Below are 14,132 nucleotides of genomic sequence, written 5' to 3' on the forward strand. Positions count from 1 at the left end.
TCCATATGTATATGCATTATATAGGTATGTGTATATGCATGTATATTTCATATATAAAATATTTTCACTACTATTTATCATATAACAGCAACATACCCACACAAATAACAGTTCCTGAATGCCAAAAACATAGGGTTCAGCTTTTGTATCACTTTCTGATAGTGTTTTCAGGTAGTCATCTCCATTGCTGACATGGTAATATTTCCCATGACTTCTTGATTTTAATAATGCTCATTGGCAATTCATAAGTGGTGTCTATCTCAAAAGTTTTGGTAACAATCTTGTGCTAGAAATGCAAATCAGATTAACTAACTCTCCTACTTTGTACATAAAGCTAAAATTTGATAAGGAATGACAAATAAAAAGGAAGTTTGCAGCTAGAATAAAAAGCATTTGAGTTATTTAATTGTCTGCTCCAACAGATGGCAAGCACAGTTCAACATAAACAACTGCAAAATAATTAGTCAGAAAGCAAAGAACCAAAGCAGGGAACTGTGCTAAGTGAAACAATTATACACCAGATTGACCAGGATAAGGATTTGGGTACTAGAGAGAAAGAGAGAAATACACTGGAAGAACTAGAAGAATTCTGCTGGGTTCAATAATAATGATAAAACCTGCTCTGGGTGCACTCAGTGTATGGGGCAACTTTGCCTAGTGGTGCAGAAGCTCAGGGTGTGGTGGGGAACTGGGATTTTGTCTAATAATAATAATAATAATAATAATAATAATAATAATAATAATAATAATTTATTTGTACCCCGCCCATCTGGCTGGGTCTCCCCAGCCACTATGGGCTGCTTCCAACAAAGATTAAAAATACATTAAAATGTCACAGATTAAAAACGTCACACATTAAAAACTTCCCTAAACAGGGCTGCCTTCAGATGTCAGGTAGTTGTTTATCTCTTTGACATCTGATGGGAGGGTGTTCCACAGGGTGGGCGCCACTACAGAGAAGGCCCTCTGCCTGATTCTCTGTAGCTTTGCTTCTCACAGTGAGGGAACCGCCAGAAGGCCCTTGGTGCTGGACCTCAGTGCCTGGGCTGAACGATGGGGGTGGAGACACTCCTTCAGGTATACAGTCTTCCACTATGTTCTCACAAGATCCTGCAGGAATTTTATCATCCCATGGGATCTTGTGAGAGGGAGTTGGACTGAGGCCTGTAAAAGTCTTTGCCCACATGGATTCGAGGCCCATGAGCTTCCAACACACCCTCAGTTTATGAGCCACAATGGGCTACTTGGGTCGCATCCTTTATTCAGCAGTGGTGGTTTGGTGTAGATAACCAAAGCCTCTTCTAATATGGTTCTTTGATTCCATTAAATGCTTAATGGCCATCTATTTAATGGCATATTCCAGAGAGGCCTCAGCCAACATATACATGGACCTCAAAGTCTTTTTTTTATTGCTAGATTCCCAAGTCTAGTGTGGTCAGTAATGCAATTCTAATCATCTTTACTGGGGAGCCAACAATTCATCCAAAAATACTTAGCAACACTTGGTTAAATAAATGAAAATGTTCCCGTCCAGAATTTTGATCCTAGCTAAACTATGAATGTTGCATACAAATAGTCCCAGATTCAATCTCCAGTGTTTTAAAGTAAACTGGTTTGACTGGAAAAGACTCCTGACTTAAACTGTGGAGTGTTGCTGCCAGAAAGCATATTTACTACTGTAGACAATACTGAGCTACAGTAGATGAACCAATGATCTTACTTAGTATAAGGGAGCTTCCTTTCTTTCTTTGTTGCATGTATGAAGTATGGCCCTTAGATACCATTTCTCTAATAATTAAAAGCAACAACATAAATTCATACACTCAACCATTCTAATGGGCCATTAGGATCAAAGAAGGCACCTTCAATGTGGAGGCACCTGCTGTCAGTCTCTAATCCCATCCATTGCCCTGTGTGAAATAGAAATAAACATGGTTCTACCAGCATGATTCTTAGGTCTGTTAGAAAAGGGAAAGAATGTTACCATTGCCCCAGATAAAGATGTAAAGAGAAGATTCTCTAAACTCTTTTAGGGTCTTGGCAAACTGGATGACCACTACAAGTTTGAGCTCAAGGTCAATGCAAAACCATTTGCTTCATCACCTCCAAGAAGAGTTTCCCTGCTCTTGCTGTTTCTGAATAAAGGAAGAACTGAATCACATGGAATAGATGGAAGTTATTTCAAATACAGAGACTCCAGCTAATTGGCATTAGAGTGTGATATTTGTACTAAAACCAAATCGGTGACAGTCTCACAAAATTCAGTGAAAGTTGCTGCAAGAGAAACACATTCTCCCTTGTGTGGATTGTATTTTGGGACGACTTGGAGAAGCAATCCTGCCACACCACCCACCCCAATTCTGGATACCCATGTGAAATTAACAGACAGCTTGGACACCATTTGTGGCCAAAAATGAGATCTAGCTTTATTTTCTGCCTCTCTTCTCATTAATGACCCTGGATTTTATCCAGCTAATGCCACAGACTGGAGTTTGATCTGTCATTGAGCTGAATTTTGCCCGAGACATCCCCAGTCTTCCCAAACATTTTTCACAGGAGTCTAGCTCTCTGCAGCCTCTACAGAAACTTAATTTCCACAAAAGCAATGCTAACAAAACCAGGAGAGAGATCAAACTGAAAAGACAAGTGTATCGATCCAAATGGCAATTTTTGTGTGTCCCCCATTGCTACAAATGTCACTGTTCTCATGACATAAGGAAATATAGATAGCCACAGTTGTGTGGTATTACAAAACTCACTTTGTTGCCTGACATATGGCTAGCCTGTGACAACAGCTGACAGCTATTCAGTTTAACTGACTAAAATGATTTTTGGAAGCCATCACACTCTAATAACACATTGGAGAAAAATATATGGCAGTCACCCAAAATTCCTCTTCCGTGAAAAACACATCAACACAGAGATGAGATAAGCAACTAGTTGTTCATCACCGTTAGCTTGCTATAGATTGACTTTGCTAACTTCTTTTAATGCATGGGATAGCAACAAGTGATGCATCACCCCAAAGACAAATAGCTGCTTTCAATAAGCACTTTTGAGAAGGTGAATTCATGTACAGAGATTAAAATAAGGAGCCGGACTACCCATTTTAGTTCACAATGACAACCAATGGAACTGACAGCAAATTTATTTATTTATTTATTTATTTAAATGTTTATAAGCTGTCCTTTTAGACCAAGTGCACCCAAGGTGGTGAGCAAAATACAAACATAAAAATTAAATAATATATTGTAATAAAAATGTAAAATACTATCTATCTGTCTATCCAGCCCATTTCCAGGGCCAAAGAAATAAAACAGCAGCATGACAGTTCCAAACAGGCGGGTTTTTTTTTTTAAAAGCCCCTTTTTAAGTACAGTGGTTCCTTGGTTCTCAAACGGCTTGGCTCAAATCCAAACTACTACTACTTCTTCTTCTTCTTCTTCTTCTTCTTCTTCTTCTTCTTCTTCTTCTTCTTCTTCTTCTTCTTCTTCTTCTTCTTCCCAACCAAATTGGCTCCCGAAAGCTGCAACCTGGAAGTGAGTGTTCCGGTTTGCAAATGTTTTTCAGAAGCCAAACATCCGAAGCAGCTTCCACAACTTCTGATTGAGTGCAGGAAGCTCCTGCAGCCAATTGGAAGCCGTCCCTTGGTTTTCAAACAGTTTCGGGAGTTGAACGGACTTCCAGAACAGATTAAGTTTGAGAACCAAGGTGCCGCTGTACTGGGTGAGGGGAATCAACCATCAGGGCCTTCTGTCTACTCAGATGCTTTTCATCCAAGGCAAGTGGGTAAAGGATTGCAACCTAAGAAAATAAGAATTGCAATCTTGCAAATACTCACAGAAGTAAGTCTTATTAATTCAGTGTTTGGGAATCTGTGACTTTTCAGATGTTGTTGGACTCCAACCCTTATCAGCCCCAGCCAGCTTGGTCAGACATGCTGGCAGTTGTAGCCCATCAACAAGTAGAGAGCCACCATTCCCCCATCCTTTTATTAATGCAGATTCAGTCCAAATTGAGAAAAAGGAAGACCAAGCTGCATCTTAAATCAGTAATGTGTACATGGTCTTTGTGTTGATCCTCAGTTCTACTCTGATTCTGTCCTGGATGTGTAACTTCTTATTTGATTTAAATTATCTGTACCACACATTCATAAAGCAAAGTAATTTTAATATACAGGTGAACATATCTGAATGATTTGCACTCTCTGCAAAGCTTTTCATCGCATTCTTAACTTTAGTAAAAGCATAGCCCAATGGTTGTATTTTCATGGGAAATTAAAACCTTAATCTTGCTGAATTGACATGGTACATTTGACAGCTAGAGAGAGAATTGTATGTGTCAAATGTGATAATTTGAACAAATATGATGCAAATTGGAATATATTGTTTGAATATTTTAGAAGGAAGACTGGTCAGTTTGCATTCCATGGCTTACATTTTAAATTATCTTTTTGAAACTAGACATTGTTACTGATTAGGAATGTGAGGCAGAGGGACAGGCCCGACACTTATCAGTATTTTGTACGTTGAAAAGGAACAGTTAAGTGTTTAGCTTATCAAATAGGGTGGTTACTGGCAAAGAGCAAGATATGATGGCATCCGTAACAATGGCTAATTTTATCTAACAAATCTGAAAGACTCTCTGGTAGTTAGACTCTGCTAGGATCATTTCTGTTCCCTTTTGAATATACTTATGAATACCAAGGTGGATTTTGTAATTATATATCTCCTCTAAGATACAGAATTTGGGTTTATGGCTTTGTGAAGTTCCTTCTACTCAGGTGCTTCATAAGGTGGCCTATCAGGAGCCAAGGAATTGCTGTATGTATTCTAGGTTCCCAGAATAGCTGGTCAGAAAGAGGATTTATTCAGATGGCTCAAACATTCAGGCCCATCATCCAGGTTTACTGCCTTGGACATTTGTGATGCTTGTACAAGTCAAAATATTGTACAGTGGTACCTCAGGTTAAGAACCTAATTCGTTCTGGAGGTCTGTTCTTAACCTGAAACTGTTCTTAACCAGAAGCACCACTTTAGCTAATGGGGCCTCCCGCTGCCGCTGCGCCGCCAGAGCACAATTTCTATTCTTATCCTGAAGCAAAATTCTTAACCTGAAGTGTTATTTCTGGGTTAGTGGAGTTTGTAACCTGAAGCTTCTGTAACCTGAGGTACCACTGTATATGGCTTATAACATTGATTATTCCATATTATCATCACAATTAATTTTAATTAAGTTTAGTGTATTAAATTTGCATATAGCTTCTCTCTAAAATTGTTGTGAAGCAACTTACAATCAAGAAAAACACAATAATAAAATCACATAACCATTGTTAAAAGTTAATTCAGCAATACAGTATCATATGATTGGTGCTGCCCAAATGCCCAGGAATACAAAAGCACCTTTGCCCAGTGGTGAAATGCTGACAATGTTGTTGGTTCAAAATAGATATCTAAAAAAGAGAATTATTGGATGCCAAGATCCAAATTTGGAGCAAGTACTCCTTGGTAAGAGAACCCCAGCACAGAATTAAATTCACAAAATATGCATCAAAGTAAAACATGGAAATATAGGCTGTTAGACCTTTAAAATGTCCCCTTAAGAAGTTTCTTTCCAAAGTTTTCCCTCTTACCTCAGCATAGGAAAATGCCACGTTTGTTGAGTTTAAAAATGGTTTACTTACAAGCTCTTCAAAGGCCAAATTCATGTGCTTTTCCAGACAGCATTCAGAAAAATTGCACAGGCAATAAAACTTGACTTAGTTAAAAAGTGGTGAAAGTTCTTAAATATTTGCATAGTAACTCACGCTTGGCTTGTGAGAGCCATGCAGTTGAGCGGGAGCAACTACCTCAAATTTCTTAACATGCTGAGCTTTTCAGGTATACTGGAGGACAGCAAAGGCTTGATTGATTACCTAGTTCCTCCCAAGGTATGGTGAAGTGGACATAGCTTAGCCTAGCAGGACAGCTTACTCTATTGTATTAACCCCTTCGTGTTTATTTAGACTAAAGCATGTTGATTATATATGAGGCTGGTTTTCTCACAGGTGTGAGAGAAGAAGTCCTCCCTTTTATTGCCCTTCTCTATGCTTTTTTCACACTCCTGCTAGTAAGATGGGTTTTCTGTCACCCATCTAGAGATGCTGTACTATCACACTCTTAAGCACTCCAGACATTGTTTTATAAATAAAATATGGAGGGGAAGAAGACATTATGTGGCAATGTGGTTTCCAATAATTTCTGAAAGTGTCTTAAGAATAAAAGCACAGATGAGGGGCCAGAGGCCCTTCAAATAGTGTTGCAGTTGAACTCCCACCCTCCTTAGCCAGCATGGCCAATGGAGATGAAAAACACCCAGAACACTAGTAAAACAGGGCTAGTCTTGGGCTGAGAACTTAGACTGGCTCTGAATCTTTACCTTCTGCCTCACACACGCACACACGCTTCTGTTTTCCACCCTAGAATTTCATTTTATATTAAACCTTTTGTGCATCTTATTTGGGCTCCAATTATAAATGGCTTACTCATAGGAACGGGGCGGGGCACCCCTTTGAATATTCATGGAACCAAATACCAAGAGACATTTCATATTCATTCCTGAATACAAATCAGTGCAGAACAAATATAAATCTGGATGGTACATTTTCACCCCCTCACTTGCTGCCAGTTTAGGGATAACAGTAATTAATCTGGGGTTGGAAGAACTTTGCCACACACTTATCTAGAACTGGATGTTATATCCCTTTTTAATGCCGTCTACTTAGGAGCCAAAGCTGATTGATGGTATATGTTGATATCTGAAACAGAGAAGAGACAATGCTATCTGTATTTAATGGTGCCAAACTCCCTTAATTCATTTCTGGAAAAGCAATTTCTTACATCAGCTGACCCTGACATCATTTATAATAAAAGGGTTACAAGTATTATCATTCACATACAGTTACAAAACATTTTGAGAGATTATGGATGAAGTGTTCCTGCAAAACAACCCATGCTATACTCCTGGAATTGAATAGGAGCTGCAAATTGCATGGATCTGAGCACAAGGAAGAAATATTTTTGATGGATTACTTCCTATAGTCACATTACCATTTGACCTCTTCCTTCTTGTTAAGTTTCAACTCATGGATTGGTCTCCAATTGTCTAATATTATTATTTTGTTCAATTCAGATTACTGAAATCTGAAATACTTTCTTCAAACCAACTGTGTGTGTGTTCATTATGCAAATTTCGGTGCAATTTTTCCACACTATTGCAACACTTATTCGGTAACCTCCTATGATGCACTTTAAAATCTTGTTCGGGGCAAACCAGCTCATCTGATATCTGAATCCTCTACTTTAATCCTTCCTTCAATCTCTGTATATCCACATGGGCATGTTTACACTGCTTAAATACTACATGTTCCATGCTTCAGTGAATATGTAAGTGCAACAGCTTAACTCCTTTGCTACAGCCTTTCTCAACCTGGTGCCCTCCAGACATTTTGGACTACATGTGTTGAAGCTGATGGGAGTTGAAGTCCAAAACATTTGGAAGGTGCCTACTTGAGGACAGATGCTCTACTGCAGTCTTGCTTCCATTTATGCACATGCAGAGATGCACATTTATATTGTTTTCAACCCTACAGACCCCAGGCCACAGTTTGAGCATGTGCAACAACTGACACATGGCTTGTTTCATAACTTATTCAAATTTTCTTCATGGGCCTGAATGTTCTGGCAGAAAGTCATTTCTTGGGATCCAGGGACAAGAATCATTATAAAGAACTGAGTGTATTATTCAAGCAGAATGTGCCTGTTTAATTTCTTCCACGCTCCAGTACCTTGTAGCCTTCAGAATATCCTTGCTGTAATACAAAGGGCTGCTCTGCCATGGAGTTTAAAGATCAGTTGGAAGTCAAACTGCACTAGAGTGGAGCTTAAGACACTTCATAAACTTTCCCAGAGAGATAATCACTCTCTTTTCTTAACACTTACCTGGAAATTTTTTACACATTCTGATAAGTTGGGAATGTTTTTTATGAAGCAAGCTTCCTTCTATGTTCTTTCTATGCCAAGTACTCACAATGGAATAAAACTGTTATGCCTCCAATCAAACATCAAAATATAAAATCTGCCTATGTTCTTTGTAAACTGCTTTACTTTGCTGCAATATTGTAGACATATTCCACACTACTCTAGTCTTTAATGCCCTTGGCACTCACCTCAGGCAGCTGAGAAGTAGGATATTGTGTGATGCCCACAGGATCAGCTGTTCTCCATTACAATTAACTCGCCTGCTAGCTACCATCACTACTAGCTGGCCACCTGCCACTGTTGCCTGCCACTCCCTGCCTGCTGCTTCCTCCCTCCTGCCCAGTCACCAATGTTGTACCTTCCTGACCACCCTATCAGTTGCTGTAGTGGTACGGTCTTCCTGGATTTATCCCAAGGAAGGGGTCCTTACTCAGAGTGAGGCACTGTGGATGAGGTTCACACACACACACACACACACACACACCCAACCCATGTCATAGCATTAATATTCAGGCTGAAGTTCTCATCAAGAGCACCATAGGGGTGTCACTAGTGCTGGAAGATACTGGCAGGTGTTAGAGCAGCCCCAAATAATCCTAAACGGAGCTCCAGTTCAGAACATAAGAAGAGACTGCCGGATCAGGTCAAAAGCCCACATACTGTTCTCATACTGGTCAAACAGGTGGTATTATATTATATTATTAGCATACCATCAATTATTTTATTTTATTTTATTTTATTTATTTTATTTTATTATAATCAGTCCTGCGTCTTCCAACATTCATCTGCATTGGATGTTCACCAGTTCTAGTGTTATGAGAGAGGGAGAAAAAATGCCAGGTGTGAAGAAAGGGCTGATTAGGGATAGTTCAGTCAGTAGAGCATGAGACTCTTAATCTCAGGGTCGTGGGTCCGAGACCGACATCAGATGAAAGATCCTGCATTGCAGGGAGTTGACTAAATTATCATTGTGGTCCCTTCCAACTCTACAGTTCTATGATCCCATTTGTTCCTTCTATAGGCTACTCACAGGATCTAAGCACCTAGGTGTAGTACTTGACAGATTTCTTCACCCACTTATATTTTTACTTTTTATATATTACACTGATTTACACACTGCAACAGAATATAATTGTCATAATCAGCTCTGTGTGACTAACATAGCTACTAAGCCTTTAATTATTTAACATGAAAGGAACCTTTTAAAAAAGGAAGAAAGAAAAGAACTTCAAGGGAGCTGTATAATTAAACAAAGAAAAAATAAGGACATTCTCACTGACATAACAGTGGACCATACTAGAATGGAGGGGAAAGTGGGATTTTTCACAAAATATTGTGAGGGAAAGAAAAATTGTGTGGAAGAAGAAGAAGAAGAAGAAGAAGAAGAAGAAGAAGAAGAAGAAGAAGAAGAAGAGAAGGAAATAAAGCAACCTAGATTTCTGCTTCGGATACAGTGAATGGAGTAGATTTCACCAGCCTTAAAACTACCACACACTGGACTTAAAATCACACAGAGATACTGTTTGTTTGGACTTATCTTACTTGTTGGATATATCAGTGACTATGAAAATATTTTGGAAGTGAAAGCAAAGCAATAGTTATGATAATAGAACCTCTGGAATTTGAAGCATGGGAACCCTAAAACAAAATTTAAAGTAATAATTTGGACAATTTGGAACCTTTCTTTTTGTTTTATAATTGGAGAAATAATTTGGAATGTAATTTGGAATGTTTCATATGATATTGTTTTATTGGAAACCACAATAAATATGATTTGTAAAAAAAAAAAAAAAAACTACCACACTGATTCTCCAGCAGATTCTGTACAGAACTGAAAGTGCTTGTTTTAAACTCTAACCCACATATTGGCATAAGAACAAGTATTTTATTTCACTTTGTTGTCACATGTATAGTCTACCTTTGCGCCACGCAGCTCAAAGTCCAAACATGATTTTCACTTCTCTGCTTTATTCTCACAACAACCCTGTGAGGTAGGTTGAGTTACTACCTTATAGCCTAATATAACTCATAAGGCTACTCATCATCAAACCTTTTATTGGCATCACATACAAACATCCATAACATATCAATACAGAGTTACCGCTTCTCCCATGGTACAGAACATTTACCAAAAAAGGAGAGGCAGAGCAGACTATTGGCACATCACTAGGTCTCTAGGGAGATCAGAATCTGCAATGTGTTTTGACGAGAGAATACCAGATCAAGATATTTGGCCACTAACTTGGTGAACTCCTGATCATTCCTCAATAGTAGAAAATGTATGACCCCCCAACTCTGGTTTCCATTTGGGGATACAGAGTTGATCTAGGAATTGCTGGTGGAGATCAGCATATAGTTTACATTTAAGAACCATATGTGTAAGAGTTTCCACCAGGAGGTCTTCACATGGGCAGATTCTTCCTTCTTCCACCATGCCCAAAAACCTTCCCCAAGGAGGTTTGATGGATTTGAGTTGAAGCTGGCCAGCGAAAATGCCACACAGGGCTATTGTGAGCCTAAAACTAAAATGGGATAACCTCATCAATAGATACAAGTGTGAAAAGCAAGCGCTACATATTTATTTTTTGAATAATACTTGGAGACCCCAAACATCTATATTTAAGGGCTGAGTGTATGTCATCTGTATGCAACAGATGAAATACTTCCTCTAAGAATATCTTCCATCCTTAGGGTTCACTTCTTGTCATGTTATACTATAAGTCAGCTTCACTATTATTACACTGTTTGACCATTTCCCACAACCTGAAATCTCCAGAGCGCCTTTAGCATTGTTCCTGTGTTAGCGGCATGCTTTTTCTTGAGCAGGGCTGAAAAATTACTGACAAATTTCTTGTGAACATTTTTGACACTGCCCAAAGTGCTTGCCTGTTTCAACAGTTTTCCAGCAGCCCTTAAAGGTGGCGGTGGATAATTTCTTTATTCAGGTACATTGCTCTTAGTGACATCCTCATGCAGCCAAATCTGATTAGCTATGGAATGGTTGACACCAGCTGACGGTGTGTTCCAGATAGCATGGAATGTGATTAATAAAGGGAAGAAGAAGAAGAAGAAGAAGAAGAAGAAGAAGAAGAAGAAGAAGAAGAAGAAGAAGAAGAAGAAGAAGAAGAAGAAAGTGATACCATACAGTAGGAATAGGGGAGCTTTCTTCAGCCGAAAATAGGGGCAAATTTAGGGAAGCGCAACTGGTTCACCTGCACTGGACCCAAGCTAAGATGGCACTGCAGGGAAGCCATAACAATGATGTAGAATGGAAGGCAAGAGGCAAGGGGTGCTAAATGTTAGGAGGAGGAGGAGGAGGAGGGGAAGGAGAAGAAGAAGAAGAAGAAGAAGAAGAAGAAGAAGAAGAAGAAGAAGAAGAAGAAGAAGAAGAAGAAGAAGAAGAAGAAGAAGAACAACAACAACAACAACAACAACAACAACAACAACAACAACAACAACAACAACAACAACAACAACAATTTATTATTTATACCCCATCCATCCGGCTGGGTTTACCCAGCCACTCTGGATGGCTCCCAACAGATTAAAAACAGAATAAAACATCAAACTCTCTTCTTAATGTCTGATAGTTGTTTATTTCCTTGACACCTGATGAGAAGGTGTTCCACGGGGCAGGTGCCACTACCGAGAAAGGTCTCTGCCTGGTTCCCTGTAACTTCGCTTCTCGCAGTGAGGGAACCACCAGAAGGCCCTCGGTGCTGGACCACCCAGTATGCCAGCGGGCTCGCGGTGCGCCCCTGGGGGGCCGGCACCCTGGTGTGCCGTGCCACTAGCCCCTATGGATGAGACGGCCCTGATCTCAAAGCTCAGATAAGTAGGGCTTGATGGCTGCATTTGTCCCCCATGTCTGAAGTTTCCTACTCCCAACGTATTGGGATACTATTGGGAGGGGGGTTCCCATGAAAAAGATGTAGACCCCCCCCCACCATCCAAACTGCTAGCGACTACTACCAAATAGAGGCTAGGTAATATTTAGCACAGTTCTAGCTGTGACTTTTCTGCATCATTTTCTAATACTCATTTGAGATGCAGAGCATGTACGTGGAAAATTGTACTTTCAGAAACATTTCCAAGTCATTTCGATTCAGAAGTTTTTCAACCTATAGCAGGGTCCAGGGATCCGTGGTTATGTAAACCCTGCAAATTAGTGATTTAATGGCTTGAGGCTCACATCTGAAAATGGAGAGAAGTGTCTCACCAATCTGGTGGAATGCAGACACTCCGCTGACGAGATCGACCCCCAAATCCACACACCCGTCTCAGGACTGAGTCAGAATCTGCCTGCTTTTTGTTTGTTATGTATCACTAATGCACTTCTTTAAATAAAATCTGTATAAAACAGATGGTTAAGAAGCTGGAACAAAAGCTAAAGCGAGAAAGGCACGTCTCAGGAAGAAGAGATCAAGGTTAGCCTAGCTGTGATCCTTGTTTTAATGACAGCAAACTACTGATCCACAGCATAGTGTGAAAAACTAGGACATCTCCCCATCCACTGCACTGACTGCAAACTGAAGATTTAACTGCAGGGTGGAGGTGTGGGGGAGGGGGCTTCATACCGTAACAGACCAGATTGTGGAAGTTGCTCTAAGTTGGGCTAGTTTTATCCCTACAAGGCTTTATTATCGCTGTTTTCTCAGCATGTGCTACATTGGTCATCACTATATACATGAGAAACGAATCTGGATTTTATACAAATGTTCATGGAAGAATATTGAATGATTGAAAATGGACTTTTTCAGGGAATATTAGAACAATTAGGAGGGGAAAGCCCAAAATTTGTCTGAATAGCATTCAAACTAAAGGTCCTCCCAGAAGTGACTTTTGCAGCATTACCATGCTGGGGGGGGGGGGGGTTGGGGGATTCTCCTGCATGGTTCCACATGACTTCATTGTTATTTTACTGGGATTCTGGAATATTGTATGCACCAATATGATTTTTCTTCAGCTGCAAAAATATATGATATTTGAAGAAAAAGCTGGTCCAATCCCACAATATGTTCAGTGGTGTGGGAGGTGTTGAGTATGGTTTTGCTGTATGGTGTGACGGAGGTGAGAGTGGTGGCTCTGGTCTGAGCTGATTCATACCACTTCTGACTCACTTTGGTCCGACCAGAGAGAGCTAGCTTGTCTTCTGAGGAGACAGTGCTGAAGGAAGTTCTGGGGTTAGCTGCAGTATGTGGCCTCGCTCTTCAAAAAGGGTAGGAATTACTCTGATTCCACTTTTGAAAAAGAAATGTTTTTTTGGGGAGGATATGAGTATACTACTATAAATAGTCTGTCTGTATAGGCTCTAAGAGTAGTTCATGCAAAAAAAGATCTATGCAAAAAGATACACAAATAGAAAAAAACAGGGGTTCAGGCCAGCATACAAAGACACAATATATGGCAAGCAAAGTAGCAAACAAATTTATTCGTCACAATGCACCTGCTATTACAAGACATACATTACATACAAGCGGTACTCCAGAATCAACAAAATAAGTAAAATATTACAAGAAACAATGTTTTCATTATCTCCAGTGCAATGAAATTCTTGGGAGTGGCATAGCAGCTGTAGCAAACAGGACTGGAGCCCAGTGGTCCCAGTTTGCTATCAATGGGGCACAAGTCAACCCCATCAATACTCCCTTAATCTGAAGGTAAAATTGATCTTTATACAGAAGAAATTGTTATCCAACAGATCCATCAAAAAATGAGATTGATCTGGTCGTCCCTCACGCTTGTTTTCACAATCTCTACTCATAAATGTCCACTAGTCAGCGGCGTAGGAAGGGGTGTGTGGTCCACCCCATGTGTCATCCTTCAGGGGGGTGACAAAATGGCACACTATGGGGAGAGGCGCTTAGCGTAGGGCCTGGTCTGCAGCATGCCTGAGCCACGCATCTCTCCTGGGAGTGAAGTGTTGGCTCGGGGCCCCGTGCTGCCTAAAATGGCAGTGTACAGCTTCCATCTGCCAGGCGGACTCCATGGGCAGCTCACCACGCCGCTCCCCCCCCCTGGCAGATCCCCCTGCCCCCGCCGCTCCAGGTACCAGAGCAGCTAGCCACACCCCTGCCACTAGTGGGCTTCCTCTGTGCTCTGCTAGTCAGTATG

The sequence above is a fragment of the Lacerta agilis genome, chromosome 2 (assembly GCF_009819535.1).
Source record: "Lacerta agilis isolate rLacAgi1 chromosome 2, rLacAgi1.pri, whole genome shotgun sequence".
Classification (NCBI taxonomy): Eukaryota; Metazoa; Chordata; class Lepidosauria; order Squamata; family Lacertidae; genus Lacerta; species Lacerta agilis.